Below are 21,299 nucleotides of genomic sequence, written 5' to 3'. Positions count from 1 at the left end.
ATATGTATATATTATATATATATGTATATATTATATATATATGTATATATTATATATATATGTATATATTATATATATATGTATATATTATATATATATGTATATATTATATATATATGTATATATTATATATATATATGTATATAGTATATATATATATGTATATAGTATATATATATATGTATATAGTATATATATATATGTATATAGTATATATATATGTATATAGTATATATATATGTATATAGTATATATATATGTATATAGTATATATATATATGTATATATTATATATATATGTATATATTATATATATATGTATATATTATATGTATATATTATATATATATATGTATATATTATATATATATATGTATATATTATATATATATATGTATATATTATATATATATATGTATATATTATATATATATATGTATATATTATATATATATGTATATATTATGTATATATTATATATATATATGTATATATTATATATATATGTATATATTATATATATATTATGTATATATATTATATGTATATATTATATATATGTTTATATTATATATATGTATATATTATATACATATTTTTATATATGTATATATTGTATATATATATTATATATATGTATATATTATATATATGTATATATTATATACATATTTATATATATGTATATATTATATGTATATTATATTTGTATATATTATATACATGTATATATTATATATATATTATATGTAATATATATAATATACATATTTTATGTTATATACATGTAATATATATAACATACATATATGTTATATATATATAATATACATATATGCTATATATATATAATATACATATATGTTATATATAATATACATATATGCTATATATATATAATATACATATATGCTATATATATATAATATACATATATGTTATATATAATATACATATATGTTATATATAATATACATATATGCTATATATATATAATATACATATATGCTATATATATATAATATACATATATGTTATATATAATATACATATATGCTATATATATATATAATATACATATATGCTATATATATAATATACATATATGCTATATATATAATATACATATATGCTATATATATATATAATATACATATATGCGATATATATATAATATACATATATGCGATATATATATAATATACATATATGCGATATATATATAATATACATATGTGTTATATATATATAATATACATATGTGTTATATATATATAATATAAATATTTTATATATATATAATATACATATATGTTATATATATAATATACATATATGTTATATATATATAATATACATATATGTTATATATATAATATACATATATGTTATATATATAATATACATATATGTTATATATATAATATACATATATGTTATATATATAATATACATATATGTTATATATATAATATACATATATGTTATATATATAATATACATATGTTATATATATAATATACATATATGTTATGTATATAATATACGTAAATGTTATATATATAAAATACATATGTTATATATATATATAATATACATATATGTTATATATATAATATACATATATGTTATATATATAATATACATATATGTTATATTTATATGTTATATATATATGATATACATATATGTGATATATATATATATGATATACATATGTTATATATATAATATACATATATGTTATATATATATACTATATACATATTTTGTATATATATAATATACATGTTATATATATAATATACATATTTTATGTTATATATATATATATAATATACATATGTTATATATATATGAAATATACATATCTTATATATATATATAATATAGATAAGCTATATATATAATATACACATTATATGTAATATATATATATATATAATATACACATTATATGTAATATATATATAATATACACATTATATGTAATATATATATAATATACACATTATATGTAATATATATATAATATACACATTATATGTAATATATATATAATATACATATTATAGGTAATATATATAATATACACATTATATGTAATATATATATAATATACATATTATAGGTAATATATATAATATACATATTATAGGTAATATATATAATATACATATTATAGGTAATATATATAATATACATATTATAGGTAATATATATAATATACATATTATAGGTAATATATATAATATACATATTATAGGTAATATATATAATATACATATTATATGTAATATATATAATATACATATATGTAATATATATATAATATACATATATGTAATATATATAATATACATATTATAGGTAATATATATAATATATATATTATAGGTAATATATATAATATATATATTATGTTATATATATATAATATATATATTATGTTATATATATAATATATATATTATGTTATATATATATAATATACATATTATGTTATATTTATATAATATACATATTATGTTATATTTATATAATATACATATTATGTTATATATATATAATATTCATATTATGTTATATATATAATATATATATTATGTTATATATATATAATATACATATTATGTTATATTTATATAATATACATATTATGTTATATATATATAATATTCATATTATGTTATATAATATACATATGTTATATATATATATATATATAATATACATATGTTATATATATATAATATACATATTATGTTATATATATATAATATACATATTATGTTATATATATATAATATACATATTATGTTATATATATATATATAATATAAATATTATGTTATATATATATATATAATATAAATATTATGTTATATATATATATATAATATAAATATTATGTTATATATATATATATAATATGCATATTATGTTATATATATAATATACATATTATGTTATATATATAATATACATATTATGTTATATATATATAATATACATATGGTGTTATATATATATAATATACATATGGTGTTATATATATATATAATATACATATGTTATATATATAATATACATATGTTGTTATATATATATATAATATACATATGTTGTTATATATATATATAATATACATATGTTGTTATATATATATATAATATACATATGTTGTTATATATATATAATATACATATGTTGTTATATATATAATATACATATGTTATATATATATAATATACATATGTTATATATATATAATATACATATGTTGTTATATATATAATATGCAGATTATGTTATAACTATATTTAATATACATATATGTTATATATATATATATAATATACATATATGTTATATATATGTATATATAATATACATATATGTTATATATAATATACATATTATATGTAAGATATATAATATACATATTATATGTAATATATATATAATATATATATATTATATATAATATATATATATATAATATATACATATATTATATATGTATAGTATATATGTGCGTATATTATATATGTATAGTATATATGTGTTTATATTATATATATTATATATGTATAGTATATATACGTGTGTATATTATTTTTATTTATTATATATGTATTGTATATATTATATGTGTATTATATTTATTTATATATGTAGTGTATATATTATATGTGTATTATATTTATTTATATATGTAGTGTATATATTATATATATATTCTATATATTATTCATATATATTTTTTGAATAGTATATCTATGCCCCTCTCCCCGGTTTGCTAAGCTAGACGGATGATATGATTGAAAAGGAAATAGTTTTGTACTATTAAAATAATTTTCGATTCTATTAATAAGTGTTATTTGTTTTTTTTCTATTGCCGCTTACGTTTTAATTCATGTTTTGTATTACAAATCTATGACGTCGCGCCACGTTATCATTATTCTGTTGCTCTAGTTATAAGAAAATTCAAATACGTCAGATTGTAATTTTTGGTTTGGATTTTGGATCATAGTATCTGTTTTTTATTTACCATGTATGCAATATTCTCCATTTTTAAGAATTGTTAAGATTGTGATAAAACCATGTGAAACCCACTCAACAATGATCATCGACCCTCTTCTGGCCATGTCATCGTTTCTCATATTGGCAGCTGCTGAAGAGGGGGGGGAGACAAGTTCAAAATTAAAAATATAATGAAAAAAACTCAAGCTCTGACACATTCTGCAAATATCAGTTGCAGTGTGTGTGTGTGTGTGTGTGTAACTGTGTGTGTGACACTATCGACCCCCTAAACCTCTCTTGATCTGATTCAAGCCACAATCTGCATTTGACTGTGTCGAACTCCAAACTGTCCTCAACTGTCGCAACCTCAAGACCTACAAAACTAATCACCCCCCAAAATTGACCGAAAACCAAACCCAAACACACTGACCATCATTGTTTGGTCCTTTGTCCCAAATTAATGTCACACCTTGATTAACAACCTTGTTTAACTTTCTTTGTGTAACAACTTCCTCTCCATTGTGCTGTTGATGAACCTTTTTTATTTCATGTTGTTTTTTCTTTCTCCTCTACTTCCTAACATTTGGTTGGGGATGCCGATAGTATCACAAGATCTCTGATGTTTTGAAATAAGACAAATTCCGTAACGTATTGCTTTTAAAAATATTATGAATGACAGAGACAAAATCCCTATTTATATAAGGTAAAAATGTGATTCCCTATCTCCTTTTGTAAATAAAAACGTGACATTTCATCTTGTTTTCTTTCATTTACTTTGTAATTTTTTAAAATGAAAGCGTGACACCCAACATCTTTAAAGAAAAAAAAAAAGAAAAACCTCATAATAATAAGTTCGTCTTTAAATTTTTTTAGTTTTTTTTTATATATGAGGGGTGTGCAATAAGTAATGCCCGTTACCTCACTTCCCATAGCAGTAGAGCAACGAAACTTGGCACAGTTATTAGCCTTTCTCTACATAGGAACCACCCAGAGTTATGCATTTCTCCCATCGTTTGATTCAGCTCTGGAGACCGTTTTTGTAGAACACCCCAGGTTGGTCCTCCAACCACGACATGACTTCAGAAATCAAGGCTGCATCATCTGGAGAAACGTTTTCCTTTCAAAAACAACTTCATGGCTGGGAAGAGGTGAAAGTAAGAGGGTGCAAGGTCAGGAGAGTAGGGAGGATGGGGAGGATTTCATAACCACACGCCCATGCTTCTGATCTGGCGACATGTGAGTTGTGGACCGGTGCATTGTCCTGCAGGAGGAGGGTACCTTTGCTGATCTTGCCCCGCCTCTTGATTTTGATAGCTTCCCTTAATTTCCTCAAAAGTGAAGCATAATAGGCTCCTGTAATTGTGGTACCCGTTACCAGGAAATCTGTCATCACTACTCTGTCCTGCTCCCAGAAGACTGTGAGCATGACCTTGCCAGCGGAGGGCTGCACCCTTGCCTTCTTTGGAGGTGGTGAGTCCAAGTGCTTCCACTGCATTGACTGGGCTTTGGTCTCTGGATCATAGTGATGGACCCAGGTCTCATCCTGTGTAATCAGTCTTTTGAAAAACTTTAACTCATCTTTTTGGCACATCTCCAAATTCATCCTCGAGCACTCAACGCATTCTCGCTTCTGGAATGGTGTGAGCAACCTCGGAATTCATCTGGCAGACACCTTATGAATATGCAAATGGTCATGAATGATAGTTTCCACAGACCCTGTACTAATCTTGATATCTTGGGCTATTTGGCGAATAGTAATGCGCCGATCTTCCGAAATGGTAGCCTCAACTTGACGGACAGATGCCTCATCAATGGCAGAAGGAGAGGGGGGGCGACCAGGTCTGGAAACTGTTTCCACAGACTTCCGGCCATGTTTGAATTCACGATGCCAGCGTTTTACAAGGTCATATGATTGCGCATTATCATCATAAGTTTCTTTCATTTCATCAAAAGTCTCCTGTGGTGTGCGTCCTTTCAAATACAAAAAACGGGATCACTGCTCGACATTCAATCAGCTCCATTTCACACCTGACTCCGTTCAAACACCTGTAAAACAGAAACCACAATTAGTTCAGAGCTGTAATTTGCCACATAACCCGTAGAGATATAAATCATTGCACATGCAAAATTTCAGCTAGATCAGACAACTGGAAGTGGGTCAGGGACATTACTTATTGCACGCCCCTCGTAATTTAAAAAAAAATTCTTTTCTTTTATTGTTTTGACTTTTTAATTTTTTCTTTTTAATTTTTTCTTAATTGTTTTTCTTTTTAATGGGTTGTTCTTTTTAATGTTTTTTCTTGTTAATGGGTTTTTCTTTTTGATGATTTTTATTTTTATTAAAAATGCGACTTTCCCCACTCATTTTCTTTTCATAAAACACAACTTCCAAAACAATTTTTCAATAGAAACGCAACCCTCAACTGTTGAATTCTGGAGAAATTATTGACTTCTTACTTTAGGCAACTAAAAAAGACGCTTTAAAATTTGTGACTCTGACTTTTGCAAAAATAGCAGACTTTTGACTTCTACTCTCCACTCTTCATCTAGTCATGTGGTAAACGGGATTATAATATGATCCTTATCTGTGTATCTATGTACAAGGCAGACTTATTGATTGTTTCAATTGCTGTAAGTTGAGTCGCAGTTGTGTCCATTTTTTTTCTATTATTCTCCTGTCTATTTTGCAAATGGAGAGTTCTTGTTTACAGACACTGTTCAATCAAATAGCACTGTTTTTTTTTTCTTGTAAATTTGTAGATTGATACCATTAGTTAAATACACCCTCTAATGAGACTCTACTTGTTTTTAGGCAATTATGTATAAACACCTTAGAAGCATTAGTGGAACGAAAAAACTTTAAAGAAAACAATAAAAATACAAACAAACAACACCTTAGAATTTTAAGCTGGGGATCAGTTTTGCATATAAATTTAACGTAAAATGATTCTCCATTCCCGATCCATTTTCATGGTTGTTAATTACATTTTTCTTTTTGACACTAACCCCAACTATAGCTGGGTATGTCATAAAACCACACGTAATCACGTAAAAAAAAGTTGCCACCTCTCACTAAAAATAAATTTCCTAAAACGCTAGAATGGCTTGGAAATTAGGGATCATTTTATGTTAAATTTATATGCAAAACTAATCCCTGAGTTCTAAAATAATTTTATTTATTATCTGTTTTTTTTTTTTGTTTTCTTTCCTCTAAGTTTTATTGGATATTCAGATTTATTCTTAAAAAAAAAAAGTAGAATCTCTTTTGTTTTGTAGGGGCGGGGGAATGTTAATCTGCAATAATACCTTATTTTTTTTCTGCACAAAATAGGTAACATTACATAATGTAATCTTATCATCTTAAGCATAAATTATGTGGGTATAATTTGTTAAATGAAGAATGTTCCGTTAAGTTTATACTAATTAGTTACGATTGATGTTTCAATTTGTTTTTCTGGTTTTATAAAATCCTTTAATGCCAATTTTTTTATGAAGATCACACTGAGGTTGTTTTTTCATATCCGGTGTAGAGAAAAGGCTATATTAAAAAAATAACAAAGTTTGGATATTTCCCATCTTATTCACTACAAAGTATTATTCCAATGAAAAAATTGCTTAACATGTAAAGAGTTTTTTTTTTTTTTTTTTTTTTTTTTACATGGGAGTTACCCTTATCAAAGCCTGGAAGCCACTCGGGGATAAGGGTTATTATGTGTACAGTAGTCAATGGGATAATATCGTAGTAATCGTTAGTAATGAAGATTTGATACTTAAGGGGGCGGTTTATCAGGAATTTGTTTATATTGGACTTGAAGACATCCAAGTTGTAGTCAGGTGGGAAACAGGCAAACGGAAGAGAATTCCACGGGCGTGCACTTCTAAGAAAGAAGCTTTGTTCATGGAATCTACGTTTTGATTTAGGCACAGATAAAGAATGGGGAAAATTATTGACAGTGGTTTCAGCTAGACGGGTGTTTTTTGCGAAAGATTGGCGAAGGGGGTGGGTGAGATTGGAGCTCAGACGAGCACTTGCCATGGAACTAATAAAATAAAGACAGGCTCACAACGTCTCCTGTGAGAGAGAGGTTGCAGGGAAGAGAAAAGGGCATCCCCCACTAGGCCACAAAGTCTATTTCGTACTCTGTCAAGGCAGGATAGGCTATTTTTAGCAGCTCCTGCCCAGATGTGGCAGCAGTACTCCATCCTTGGACGTACTTGGTTTTTATATAGATAGAGAATTGCATCAGCAGTAAGATATCTTCTGCAGCGGTAGAAGGATCTTACTATTTTGAGTTGAGCAAACATGTCAATTTCAACTGTTGCCGTGCTAGTTTGTGTGTAAATTGAGTAATCATTGTAGATGTGTGTATATTAGTTTGCCTTAGTTTTGTTAATGTATATATGAACTTATACATGTATTCAGATATACTGCCATTATGCATGCAGTAGTTTGTGTCTCTTGTGTCTGCCACTATACCCTCTGTCCAGAGTGCCAAAGCTATTTTCTGTGTCTTCATTGTGACTGGAAATAAGAAAGCTGTATGTTTGGGTTTTTATATTACGTGTTGGAATTCAGTGAATATTTTTGTGCTTACGGTTAATTGAAAGAAACTACTAAGTTAGTCCAATCGCGTCCTGTGCTAGCAGATTATGGTGTTTGAAGGTACCTGCGACCTGACCTAAAATGCACAAAATTTTGATGCTATTGATTTTATTGTCTCTCTTTGTAAAACTCAATCCTATTTTGCAAAGTCTAAAATAACGTTTTCCTCTACAAAAACACCAAACTAATGCCATGAATGAATATTTAAAGATGTAAAGAACTTGAAGCATAAAAACTTTTGCCAAAATAACCGGATTCGGCGTTAATTAACCCGAAAAAGATTGATATGCTGTAAAACAAAACAGCCAAACCAAACACCATGTATAAATATTTGAAGATATAAAGAATTTGAAGCAGAGAAACTTTTACCAAAATGACTGGATTTGGCATTAAATAACCCAAAAAAGGTTTTATATACCATAAAACAACTAATCAAATCTTAAAAGCAACATTCGCCGCTGCTGCTACATCCTATACCAATACAATCACTGTTTACATGATCAGTCTTGACAATCAAGACAAGCGTCCAGATCTCAATGTTTTAAATTTAATTTTAGAGATAAAAAAATACAGATTGCTTAAGGATATCACCTTAAAAGGTTGTCTTTTTGAACCATCAGTAACTTTAAATTTGTTAGTTTTAAATTTTCTACTTTTAATAGTAGTACCTATTTACTATGCCTCCCCACGGGACAGAGTTAGACACCAGGGTCGTTTTTTAACGTGGAAAAAAGGTACAAAACTAAAAATTGTCTCAGTCGTGAAGGATTTCTCCTTCACCGAAAGAGAACAAGAAATAGAAGTGCGCATCTGAAGAACAGATACTACACTTTGATCTTGTCCCGAAGGCCAAGTATTCTACATAAATGATATGATTTTTTTGTTTGTTTTAAAAATCATAGACCTCTTTTTTTCTTGTCTTACTTCGATCAGGAACTAAATAATATCTTTGTCTACTTTCTCTTCCTTCGGAATTCTTGATATTTCCGCCTTTTGGCTGTTAATGTCCACGTATGAGAATTAATTTCCTCACACGCTTTAGAACTCGGCAGAGTGCTGAAAAAAGGACAACGGAATAAAAGCAAGCCTTACCTGAGGTGATGAATTTCAATCTTCTAAGGTAGGATTGCGAAAAATATGCCCATTTCTCGTGTCTCTGAGAGTCTGGTAGTTTTTTTGAAGTGTTAAATTGCTTCTCTTCGGAGAAGCTAGTAAAAGGGAACAGAAACCATTTATTTATAGTATCTGGAAGAATAAAACTCCATTAACAGAGTTGAACTATTTTAGTTCTAGGAAAGACGATATTCGTCTAAAAAATATCTATCACAATAGAAATAAATTCTTGGTTAAAGGAAAAAAAGAGAGATGGTACTCCAAGCATGGTTGACCTCGAGGCTGTGCCTTTTAGGGAGATACTTTATTTAGCGTCTACAGCCTAGCAGGGATTTTTGCAAAGAGGGCAAAAATGTCTGTGAGTTTTAAAACTGCGCACGCAGGAAGTTTCCTAGTGGTCCAATCAAAGACCTGAAAAGAAAACATGGCATTCAGCGCCTCAACTAATAAGGCTTGCATTCCCGTGTACAATTTCCAACACATAGCGTCATTTAGTCTGTTAAATTTAAAAGATTAATCAGTTTAAAAAATTTTCCATTTTGTTTTTTGTGGAACTCTATCAAGCAGCCGCAACAGAAAAATAATTTATATGAATACTAAATTCCAATTGGTTAATTTTTTACAAAATACTCAGTTTCTCTTGGTTGCCGAAAACGAACTTAACCAATAGAAAAAAGTTGCTTTGGAAGCCAAGCACCTGTTAAGTACTGGCTATTTAAGTAATAATCCAACCACAATCAACAGTGAAAGACTGAACCTGCCACCTAAACTCCTATCAATCACAACGCGGTTTTATCAACTGCTATTAAACTCTTTGCAGATAAGTTATCATTTTGTCCATTATGCCACGCATCTTTGTGGAAAATTTTAGTATGAATTTTGGCAGCCTAATGATGCTAACCCTTCAAATTGTTTATCATTGAATGGAAGACATGTCTTTTTCCATTATATTATTTTTGCTTTTTCTTTTGAGCACTATTAATCCTACAACGATCCATAGAATGTGTTATTTTTTAAAAAGTGTATCACAGCTCTATAAATCCAGCTTCAGGCTTTCATTTATGATTTGATTGTGGGGGGGGGGGTAGCATTGTTATCAAAGTTCCTCTTTCTTTCATTTTTAATTGTCTTTTTATTCTATTTTATTTATTTTATTTTTATTTTTTTTAATATTGAAAATGCTTGACTCCTTTTTTCCGTTTGTTTATTTTTTCTGAGTCATAAACGTGTTCAGATTTTTGGTAATTGTGAATATGCTTTTATGTAAAAAAAAAAAAACCCCAAAAAACTAATACTTTTTTATTTTTTATTGTTTTTTTTTTTTTTGTAATCAAATTTCATATTTTCTGCATCTTTTTTAAATTTTAAATGAAAAAAATAAAAATATATAGAAAAGCAATGATGTGTCATAAATACTACATTATGACGTAGATGAGTGAGGCAGTGTGGGTGGTCTGCCCCTGGTGGCACTTGATTGGAGACAAAGGGAGACAACAAAATCAGTCATGGATAACAAATTTGGTAATAGTATAAAATTCCGCAATTTTATTAAAAGATTGGTAATGCTTTTAACTTAATGACTCTTAGATAAATGAGATAAGGATAATTAACTCCTTTAATTTAATTATCTTTTCTCATACTATTTAGCAGCCTCTTTCAACTCAAACTCGCCGTAGACATAAATTATGTGACACATTTTGGGGACGTAATGTTAAATGTAAGAGAAACTTCTATTAAAAACAAAAAAAGATTGTTGAATTACGTCTATATTCAACAGTGACCCAACTTTGTCTTTCAAATTTATATCTACAATAGTGGAACACAACTTAGTCTTTTAAACTTGGTCATCTATATTTTGTCAAGTTGGTAAAAGGAGGTTGAGTAGAAGGAAAGGATAGTGGTAGAAAGAGAAGAGGAAGGAATGCTAAGGGAGTGAGGAGGAAAGAAAGGATAAAAAAAAGATGAACGAGGAGAGAAGGATAGGAGTTTGTAAAAACGGAAGCTCATGTTATCAATAATTTAAAAACAAAAAATATTTCCCTTCTTTGAAGTATATATTAAAAAATATGCAATGCCATCTCATAAACATTGTTCGAATTAAAATACTGTCTAATTTACACCAGTTCCGTTGGTATTAATATTAGTATATATATATATATATATATATATATATATATATATATATATATATATATGAGCCTGATGAATCCTAGCGTGGAATATTCTGTGTAGCTTAATTGCCATATATATTTTAGAACTTACTAATATATATATAATGTGCCAAGGGAATCTTTTAGCTTAATCTTTGCAAGAGGAATTAGGACAATGGAATAGTTCAATAATTTTGCACGTTAGTGTTTTTTTTATTAAACACAATAGCCATAACTAGCGGGACATGTAGAAATTCCACAGGGGACTCCTTAGTATGTAATATATTGATGTTGGTATTCTGTAGATGTTCAGTGTAAATGGAGACACTCTGATATTATTGTAGCTTTTTTGTTAAAACTGCAAGATTATTTATCTAAGCTAGCAGGGACGCCCGGCATAGCCCGGTTGTAAAGTACACTTAAACATATCTTAATTCTTCTAGAGTTTGTATATATTATTATAGAGTTAATGTTCTATCGATTTTTATATATTATAAAGTTCCGATTTCAAAAATAAAAAAAATATATCCATATGACTTGGGTGCATCAGCTTGAACCAAAACTTATGAAAAAAATATATATATGTATATATAACTTAAGTTCCTTCAGCTATAATCGAAACCAAAACTTATGAAGAATTCTTGGTAAAATTATTTAACTTATCCTCAGTAATTACTGCCTTCCATAGTTGTTGTCTACCACGTTTTGGTTGATTAATCCTCTGGCCTGCTTGGGTAGAATTGAAACTGCTATCTTCAGACAATACTCACCTGGAACCGTACAGACTCAACGCCTCTATCCACTGTGCCATGCCAGTGGATTTGTTGGCCAAAACGTTGAGACAACAACCATGGAAGACAGTAATTGCTGGGATTAGTTGCAAGACTTGGCATTTCTATCCCGTCACGCTTAATCACCTGAAGAAGGCCAGGGGATGAGTTGGCTGAAACGTGATGAAGTAAAACAACTATAAAGATGAGGATAACAGTCCGCAAAAAAAAAAAAAAAAAAAAAATGCACTAATGAGAACAGCAGTCTGAATAATACAAATTATCAATCGTCATCTAAAAAATTCAGAAACTTCAGAAAAATAACTTTGAATTTATCTTATATACAGTGTTAATATATAGATGCTAAGTAAGATCGATTCGGAAAGGAAGGAAGAATTTTCGAAAGTTGCTGCCAATGACTGTCTTAGACTAAGAATTTATATTAGCATTTGAATTCCTATTACTACTTGAACTAATTATTGGTTCACATTCTTTTCGAGAATTGAATAATGGCTGCCAGAAATATCACAGTTGACATTACATTATCCTTTGCTCATTAGACCTGATTGTAATTTGAACTGTTATTAGTTAATTTATTTTCTATTTAAGCAAAACTAATTGTCTCATTAACATATATACTTAGGGATTAAAAACAAAATAATAATAAAAAAAAACCTAAATGTAGATATGCATCTAAGATCTGTATAAGCCTATGACGTATTATTAACGTCTTCATCCTACTCGATCTCTTGCTACTAAGAATAAAAGGGTGGAAACCAAATTTGTCAACTTGGGCCTTTTGAAACGATGCAAAACGAGCTAGCTCGTTTTCTATTAGCTGGTTCGTAATGAGCCCAACAGAACCGAAAGTGGTTGAGATGCAAGTATTCTTGCAGGTTATTTAATGTTGTCATAGCATTGGTCAATCTCTGACTGTACCCCGCCTTCTTTTTAACTCTCACTCTCTCTCTCTTCTCTCTTTCTGTTTGTCTGTCTATTTCTCTCTCTTTCTCTCTCCGTTTGTTCTCTCTGTTTGACTTGCGATGACTTGTCCGTCCCACCGTGCAGATCATGCTCTTTTAGTCGAGTTGGCCATTGCAAATGCCTCTCTTACTCTCTGGGTTCACTCTAAAATCCTGGTCAATCGGTCAAAACAGGTGAGTTTTTTTTTTCTTTTTTTTAATTCAATTTTGGATTTATTTTGTTCCCATGATTTTGTTCTAATGACCCCTTCAAGGACACACATTACCCTTTAAAGGCTTCATTGTAGCAATGAGAGTTGCCCTGTAGTCCCTACTTTTTCTCTAATTATCCTGGAGTGGGTCTTATCGGGTTATAATGATACAGAATGTTTGAGATGAGAAATTGTTTTTTTTTGTTTTTTTTTTATTACTCATATTCGATCATACTGCAGCTGAAACATTGGAATATAGAAAGCAAAATAGGGATACTCATGTGAATAGAAGAAATTCCATGGTAGTAATAAATAACAAAACCCTGCACCAACATTTTCCTACACTTTAAGGAAAGTGTGGATCCATGTCTTCCCAATAATCATTTATTTATGAAAATCAAAATTTGTTCTGGAAGGCTCTAGTCTGTTATTAGCCAAAGCCAAGTCAATGAACATTTCTTTCATTGGGGCTTTTTTTTTTCCTTTATTGTATAATCACGCAAAATGCTTTATATATATATATATATATATATATATATATATATATATATATATATAATGAAAATAAAATTACAAATAACACTAAACAAAATAGTTATGTATAATCACTAGGGCTGTGACAGCAGAATATTCTTTTCATTGTTTTGACTCTTGAGTATATATCCGTTAATATCTTATGTTTTTATATAGACTGATGTGGTTTTCGGTTGATTAACTGTGTTTAACTGCATCGGATATATACTCGAGAGTCAAAAGAATGAAAAGAATATGCTGTTGTCACATCCCTAATAATCACACAAAATATTCATGCTAAAATACACTGGGATAGTTTCTATTTACTTGCCTCACCATGCGGACAGACTTGAACACACAATTTTTATGTGGGGGGGGGGGAATCCAGTTTCCTCCCAAAAGAGGCGCTCTGGTTTGGAACAAAAGTAAAAATTACCTCAGTCTAGAAAGATTTCTCTAACTAACTGAGGACAGAATAGTTGAAGTGTAGTATCAGAACAGATAATACACTTTGAAATATTTATATAAGAATTTACATTAGCAACACATTAGGCACAAGGCCATTCAAAAGTGAGAAGAATAGTCGTTGTTGCTCATCCTTATTAACAATTACTATAAATATCTATATCCTACTCTTAACTGGAATTGTTTCAGTTACCACAATACCACATTTACACTAGGGACCGTACTACACGAGATATCCCCAAATGATTAGAAATTTTATTGCTCATAAATATGCATGTATACAAGAGTTTCATTGAAATAAAGCGGTGGGTGGTGAAAGAACAAAAATAAAAATTTGGTTAGTAAGACCATCCCAACCCTTTCTAAATAATAGACCACCCACGGTTTTCTACCGATACTACAATTTGATCTCAGTCAAAATTGAGTTAATTTTTAAACAAACAATTCTCTTAATTGTTCAAATTATCCATAATTTAGAATTAACTAGACAAGTAACCCATCTCTCACTGAACTATCTATTTCTCTTGCCCTTGTCCACTCGTGTTGATTCCACCATTCTCCACATATTTCCATAAGCATTTCGAGAAAGAGTGACTCTCTTTGTTTAGCGTTGCTATTTAATTTACATAGCGTCTGTACACATAAAAAAATAAAAAAAGAAAAGAAAACGTGTGTAAATTAAATAGAAAAATAATTAGTCTCTTTACTTTTGTATTATCCAAAAAAAGTTTGAAAGCTATATTGGTTTTGATATTCTTCTTGCAAAACTACCTTAAAAAAAAATATCACAGTTTATGAATTTTCAAATGAAATCAACACGTGATAATCGTTGTGACTCAAAGGATCACGGGTAACTATAATCTTGTACGTTTATCCAGTTCTCCTAAACACTAGCCAAGTCTAACAATGATAAACCAGCAGTGACAAGGTAAATAGGTATATTCTCAATATCTTATAATTTTTTTTTGTGGGGGGGGGTCACTTGTTCCTTTTCTCACTGTTTTTTTTCTTCATTCCTTCTTATGCTGGCTTTTTAACAGTCCCCCCCCCCTCTATCATTTTTCTATCCAGTGCTCTTATTGTAAACCTGTCTAAGCATCATTTATTTGAATGTACATTTCATGCTCGATTCTTAGTCCTACCTAACTAATATTCCTCATGAACCAAGAGCAAAAGAGATCCAGACAATTGCACTTAACAACAAGGATACTAAAAAGAGCTCTCAGTTGGTTTCAATAAAATGCAAAGCAATATTGACAGTTGGTTTAGCTGTACCATACCCAGCGCTACAATTTTCAAAGGGAGAAAATTAATAAAATAAAATAAATCTTATATTCTAGTCTTATTTTTGAGAGAATTGAATACCTACTAGAAAGAACTTGAATGTCTACTAGAACTATCCCTGAGTGTCTAAGGTCTCTCTTTACAGGAGTTTGCCAAGACAACCTGGTATGAGGATATTTCCCCCCTACAAGTAAATCCTAACTAAATATTCTTATAAATATGGCTCTCGTCTTGAGGAGGCCTCAAGTTTTGACAAGCTTCTGGGCTTGACCTTTACTCCTGATCTTAGATGGAACTCGTACATCAAATTTGTTGCCAAGGCCACTGGAAAAATGGTGGGATCCTTCTATCAATCCAGTAGATATCTCACTGCTGATGCAATTCTCTGTCTATATAAGCGTCAGGTACGTCCAAGGATGGAATATTGTTGCCACATCTGGGCAGGAGTTGCTAGAGAGGACTTGTCCTGCCTTGATAGAGTTCAAAATAGACTTTGTAGCCTCATAGGAGATGTCCTTTTCTCTTCCCTGCAATCTCTATCTCACAGCAGAGATTTTGCGAGTTTGTCTCTGCTGTATTGTTATTTTCATGGAAAGTGTTCGACTGAGCTTCAGTCTATGGTCCCACCTCGCCAAACTTTCACAAGAAACACTCGTTTAGCTGAAAACACTATTAATAATTCCCGCCACTCTTTATCTGTGTCTAAACCTAAATGTAGATTCCATGAACAAAGCTTATTTCTTAGAACTGCACACCTGTGGAATTGTCTTCCGCTTTTCTGCTTTCCAGCTGACTACAATATGGTTGTCTTCAAGTCTAACGTAAACAAGTTCTTGATTAGCTGTTCCACTTGTTAACAAATTTACCGAATTTCCATTTACTAACGATTACTATAATGTCCAATTTCTACTGTACACTCTTTAACCCTCGAGTAGCCTCTTGGCCTTGATAAGTGGTGATGCCTATGTAAAAAAAAAAAAAAAAATTCCAAATAACATAGTATTCGAAGTTCAAATGAAATTCTCTTTGTGTGACTACACTGGTTTATACGAGGATTGGTCTACCGTCTCTAAGTGATGTTGCCTATAGTAACGATACTAAGCTGGATACTCCACCAGACCAGATGAATTCCTGTCCTGTAATCCAGTAAGACCAAGAGTCCACAAAAAAGATATACTATAACGTATTTAACTGGTCAATAAGTGCAAGGAAAATTAATATTTCTAACTTCTTTACTAACACGATGCTTGAGAGATAAAAGAAAACTAATGCAATATTCGAATATCCATGCATCTAGTACAGAGATCGAGTGTTAGCCCCAGGAAGGGGCCCCTTGATTTTTGAGAACATCGACTGATGTAAAATGAAACCAGAGGTATCCCTATTGTCACTTCTAGTTTAGAATTATTAGAGAAGAGAGATGGAGGAAAAATTAGTTCATTTTATATAATAATTCCTTCGGTAATACCTAATGTGGTATTCTTCTTGGACAAGTATCAGACTTTCATCCGAAGAGAACTTTCTAAGGAATACGGAGTTCATATGTAATTAGTAATTTCAGATGGTCTCCATCTGATACTGACCAGGCTCAACGTTGCTTAACTTTGATCTAATGAGAATCAGTGTGTCAATGCGATTAGATTGTACATAGCTTACTTTGGCTGTTCTAAATTATAAGATACTGATTTTCGTAAATGAATGTGAGGGTTTAATATAATTCACATTACTGCTGATAATTAAATATAGTGTTTACTTTCTAAAAAAATTATTGGTGCTCGACTGAGCTTCAATCTATGGTTTTCATCTCTCTATATAAGATTCACAACAAAACTCGTCTAGCTACCACCACTATCAATAGTTTCATGAGCAAAGTTTCTTTCCTAGGATGGTTCGTCTGTGGAACACATTACTATGGGGTTGCTTCCCGGCTGATTACATCATGATCATTGTCAAGTCCAGTGTAAACAAATTTTCATCGAGGTGCCTTAAATAATAAAATTCTTATGCCCAATCACAGTCATCATTACTAATCATCACGGTGTTGACTCACCATCCATATTTGACCTTTATCCTTGAGTGGCCTTTAGGCCTTGATATACAATCGTGCCTTAATAATAAAAGAAAAAAAAGGGTGTCTCCTCAGTCCCAGCCTTGAAGAAATTAATTATATTTAGTGATTATGGAGGGGGGATTAATTGACAACCTGATCCTTGTGGACAACACAGGTGAACACAGTTTCTCAAATGGTGTTGTCTTTTATGTATCGGTACGCCTGTATGTCTTTGTCATAGAACACTGTCATCTTTCCATACATCTGTGTGTGTGTGTGTGTGTGTGTAAGATATAGATCAATTCAAAACAATACTACTTGTTTAATGAAACTTTATTTATTTTTATAAGTGACTTTGCACAGTAGAAATATGAGTGACACAACGATTATCAACGAGAGGGAAATGGAATTGGCAGGCCAAATTCCAAACTGAAAGTCAATAATGCATAAAAATTCTCATTTAATAAAAATTAATCTAATTGTTTGTATGAGAGACATGTGTTTGCCCGCCTGCTAATTGCTTTCACAATCTTGGGATGTGAAATTTGGTAACAATGGTGCTCTACCATTGCATTCTGTCCTGAGGAATGTCAGCATCCCACATCACACAGACCACCAATAGTGCATTCATGTAAATAACCGTTTTTGGTGAATCTCTAACAAAATCTAATGAAGTAAGTTTTAGGTATCTTCAAAAAAATTGCGATTTTTTTGTGTTCATTTTGGAGCCTCCCATCTCTGTGAGCAAAAATAAAAAGAAATTAAATAAATAAAGAAATTAAAAAAAATATTTTTTAGGTCACCAATCCATCATATATGTAAGAAATTACTGATCACCACAAATTTTGGTGGAATTAGTAAAAAAAATAAGGGAATTTTCATATAATTATAAATATTTTCAATTTTTTTTTTTTTTTTTTTAAATTTGGGGAGGAGGGAGGGTATTTTCATCAGGTGAAGAGTTTTTGAAGCATGAGTTGTCTTCCCCTGCGATCGCTGCTACTTCAATAAGTAATGTATGAGTGGTCTTCTTCCCATGCAATCATTACTATTTGAATAATATAAACAAGAGTTGATTGAGATTGTCGGACTGACTTCCTCATCTTGGTTGTTATTGTCACAACGTTTCGGCCTCCGGCCTTCGTCAGGTGTTTTGTATCGAACTGGGGAACCGTTTGTCTCGAACCCAACCCTTTATTATTATTACGTGAGTTATAGTTTGGGACATAGTTGCTGATTCTCTGTTTTGAATGTTACTTTTTCACTGCCTTCGTTCAGGATTGAACTCAGCACCTTTGGGTAACTGTAAACTTTAATACAACGTCTAGGACCACTCGGCCATATGTCACTAGGACAATTCTTAGTTGGTTTTTGTTAATGTTAAACCTATGTTGTTATTCAAGGTTTTCTCTCTCTATCAGAGGTGTCCAAATTGCATTCAGCTCTATGCTTGGTTTGCTCAGTAGGTTGTTATGTCCGAGCATGTGAGCTGTTTCTTTAAGCTTTCTCACTTTCCAGTGGGTTTCTCTGTTTATTATTTTTACTTCATCCCATAGGGGGCGATGGTCCCATCCAGACATGATTGGCTATACCCGATTTTTCCGTCTCCCCTTTAGTTACCGCTTTTCGGTGTAGTCCGAACACGGTACCCCCGTAATAATAATAAAGGGTTGGGTTCGAGACTCCTAACAAACGGTTCCCCAGTTCGATACAAAACATCTGATGAAGGCCGGAGGGCAAAACGGCCGAAACGTTCTGACAATAACAACCAAGATGAGGAAGTCAGTCCGACAATCTCAATCAATGAAAACACCTCATCTCAAAAATACAGACAATTACTAATAAACAAGAGTTGTCTCCCCTTGCGATCACCACTACTTGAATGTGGAAAGCATGAGTTGTGTCCGCAAATAATGTAAACAATGATTAATCACAATTTTGATGAATTTAGAAGGAAAAAAATACTAATTTTAGATATTTGTGGAAAAGAGCAAATTTTGCCAGTTTAAGTATCATTTTTTTTTAGTCCTCTTGGAGGGTAAGATAATTTTTCTGGAGTCACCAATACTTGATTCATGCAAATCTGTTATAATAAATGTGAGTTAATCAACATTTGAGTTCCTTAAAGCATTTTTCCTATAGATTTTAATGACAGAAAATTAGTTCAAAGTTTGAGTTATATTTGAAAAAAAAAATTATATTTAATTGTTTTATAATTAACTGAAAAGCCTCTCTCTGAGCTATTTATGTATTTCTCTATCTCCCTCTCACCATCTTAATTCAATCACTCTCCAGTATTTCTTAATGTCTCTGAGTATTTAGAGGAAAAGTAACTTTCTTTTCAGCTTGGCTATTTAATTTACTTACATATACAGGGTGTCCGTAAAGTTACTATACAGTCTTATTGTTTTATTGTATTATATTTGTATTAATAGTTAATATTTATTTTTTTTACAGGTTTATTTAATCAAGCATCTTTTGTTACAAATAAATATTTTAATACAATATCTTACTGTACTGCTAATATATTACAGGGTGTCTGTATAGTAACTTGTAAGACTGTATAGTAACTTTACAGACACCCTGTATATGTACACACTACAATTACATATGTAAATTACATGGCAAAATAATAAGCCTCTTTACTGATAAGAGAATAGTAATACTACTAGTAGATCTAGGAGTATTACTACTATTAATAATAATAATAACTAACGAGACCTGTGGAAATTCCACAGGAGACTCATTCATATGCAATATATATTGATATTGGCATTCTAAAGATGTTCAGCATAAATGGAGATACTCTGATATTATTGTAACTCTTTTGTTAAAACTGCAAAAGTATTTTTCTAAGCTAACAGGGACGCCCTGCATAGCCCAGTCGTAAAGTACACTTAAATATGATATTTTAATTTTTGCAGATTGTGTATATATTATTATCGAGTTAATGTTCTATCGATTTTTATATGTTATAAAGTTGTGATTTCAAAAATAAAAAAAATATATCCATATAACTTGGGTGCACCAGCTTGAATCAAAACCAAAACTTATGAAAAAAAAAAAAAAAAAAAAAAATTATATATATATATATATATATATAACTTGAGTTCCTTCAGCTATAATAGAACCGAAACCAAGACTTATGGCA

General features: G+C 29.8%; 1 protein-coding gene across 5 annotated transcripts in view; it reads left to right on the top strand.

Annotated features, from left to right (window-relative positions):
* Positions 1-21,299, top strand: part of LOC145279813 (uncharacterized) — a 254,115-nt gene that overhangs the window by 95,862 nt on the left and 136,954 nt on the right. For 2 of the 5 annotated variants that reach the window (XM_080131180.1, XM_080131177.1), the window contains exon 1: positions 13,681-13,819. The exons of the other annotated variants lie outside the window; for them this stretch is intronic. The gene's annotated coding sequence lies outside the window, so the exon portion shown is untranslated. Of the gene's footprint in view, positions 1-13,680; positions 13,820-21,299 lie in introns of those variants that run through there. 5 annotated transcript variants of the gene reach the window in all.

Source organism: Euprymna scolopes, chromosome 7, assembly GCF_053919585.1.
Source record: "Euprymna scolopes isolate OS-2025 chromosome 7, ASM5391958v1, whole genome shotgun sequence".
Taxonomy (NCBI): Eukaryota; Metazoa; Mollusca; class Cephalopoda; order Sepiida; family Sepiolidae; genus Euprymna; species Euprymna scolopes.
The sequence above is the reverse complement of the archived record's forward strand: the minus strand, read 5'-3'. Positions and strand labels throughout refer to the sequence as shown.